Here is a 2,461-nt window from a genome sequence, read left to right on the forward strand (position 1 = left end):
AATCATGGGAAAAACGTAGGTCGGACCCTAGTGTTTTTTTAACACGCGTTAAATGAGGAAAACACGGATTTAATTTTTATCCCGTTTCAGGATTCGATTTCTAGTGGGAACGATTCTGGGGTGCTCTAGAACCGTTCTAGATTTAAACCGGATCCTAATGGGAACGCTACCTAAAGGATTCGATTCAGAACGCGGGGTTTCCCCTAGTGGGAACACCCTCTAAGATCCCCTTCCTCCCACCTATGAAAGAACAACAGATGTCATCTAGAGGTGGGAGGAGAGCCTAATTGACTCAAAGCAGTTAAATGTATTGTGTGAGGCTTTAATCACATCACCCATTAGGTAATCATGCCATTGACAAAGCTGCATGGAAGTCACTCAAGTGCACATTCAAAAGAATATTTCCATATATATCTCGTCCTGTCCTCAGTTGCCCGTATGTTTGTCCAGACAGGTGGGTGCCAGTTAACAACCCTCCTTTGACTACAGCTTGGAAAATTACTTTAAAAAAACAATTAGTTATGGTTCCAGACAGGAGCTGGTTATTTACGGTTACCACTGTGATTTGACAACACTGAGGAGACAAGCTCCACATGTTCCCAAGTTGTTTATTTCTTTTAAATAAATTATTTCATTAAAAGAAATAAACAGGTTCAGCTTTTAACATACTTTTTAGTACTCTCTTTACAACGTTGCTTTGAAAAAATAATAATTTATTTTAATTACTTTGAGTAGTTTTGTTATTTATTTTAATGCTGTTTGGGTACAGATCACAGATAGCAGCAGAAGGCATGCCATGAATTGGCTCTTCATGATAGTCTTTCACCACCTTTTAGTGAGGCCACTAGAACTATGGTAACTATAAAAATAATTAAAGAATAAAGTCATCTCTCATTAAGGTACAATTGCAGAATGATGTATACCTTTGTAACTGGAGAAAGGAATTCATTACAGGTAACTAGTTACTTCTAGTGACTTCCAAGCTCTGCCTTTTGACATAAATGCAGTGAATAATTTTCATAACATGTGGTCATACCTGCATCTTCTAGAGTAGATTGTGCCTCAAAAGCACCATGGTCTTGTGAAGACATGTAGGAATCTCTGGTGGTACCAACATTGTCATCTCTCCAATGCCAGCTGAGGACATATTTATTGTCCCAGGCTTCTTGAATTTCCTTATGACCTGACTGTTGTGAATGATCTTTTGTGATGTTTCTTCTGAATCATGTAGGAAATGACAGAGAACTTTGTTGTCTGATCTGCATGTTGTGAATGAACACTGTTGCTGTTAAATGCTGCTTTTACTTTTTGTATCTAGGATTGCATCGTAGTGTTACATGATTACAGAGTGCATTGATCTTGTCATCTGCATCACATTCATATTGATTTTTATTTTATTATTCTTTGTAATTTGTTTCAAGGCTGTTTTTAAAAAAATTGCGACAGGAAGTGACACGTAAATGTAATAAATGACAATGAAATGAAAAATGAATGGATTCAGGAACTATTGGTTCAAGAGCGATAAAGTTACTGTGTGGCCTTGGACAGGTAATCATTTCTTAGCCTCAGCGATCCATCTGAAAAAATGGATGGTGATGACAGTGAAGATAAATGTGATCAAGCTCTTGGAAAAAAATAAAATTAATCTATGGACATGACAAATTATACTAATGACAAAACCAACAACATTAGGAAAACATAATGTTTAGAAGATTGGTACTCTTCAGAACAGGTGTGGTAATCAAACTGGACTTGAATGTAAAATGTTATCCAAAACATACACACTTTAGCCAAGATCCTGCATCATCATCATCATCATCATCATCATCATCATCATCATCATCATCACTACAATCTGCAGAATTCCACCATCAAAGTTATGGCTCATGAAGCTCCCCTCAACTTATCTACACAGCCTGGCAGTGCCTCGAACAAAGCATTTCTGAAGTGCTAGAGGGCAAAGCCCTGGGAACTGACATCAGCAACATTCTTTTGGTCATGGAGTGCCTTGAGAAGAGGCAATTGGAGAGACTTCTCAGCCCTCCCCATCTACTTGTCCCCATGACTGCAAGTGCTCTGAGGACATCATTTGCCAGTACTCTGATCTCCAGCACCTCAGAAATGCTTCAGTTGCAATCCACCAGGCTGCAAAGACAGGTTTTTGGCCTCAGTTTCAATTGTTCATGACTATAAACATGAATTCCTGGCCATTAGGATATCACCATTCCAGCTTTGGCCACTGCAACTGCTAAATAGGATGCCAGACTCCTTTTCATTCTCCCCACCATCTTGAGGGGGAGAGAAGAGGCCTGGCCTGAAAAGACTAAGAACCCTCCCTCCGACCACCATCTTGAGGGGGAGAGACGAGGCCTGGCCTGAAAAGACTAAGAGCCCTCTCCCCAACCACCATCTTGAGGGGGAGAGACGAGGCCTGGCCTGGAAAGACTAAGAGCCCTCCCCC

This window comes from Sceloporus undulatus, chromosome 1 (assembly GCF_019175285.1).
Source record: "Sceloporus undulatus isolate JIND9_A2432 ecotype Alabama chromosome 1, SceUnd_v1.1, whole genome shotgun sequence".
Taxonomy (NCBI): Eukaryota; Metazoa; Chordata; class Lepidosauria; order Squamata; family Phrynosomatidae; genus Sceloporus; species Sceloporus undulatus.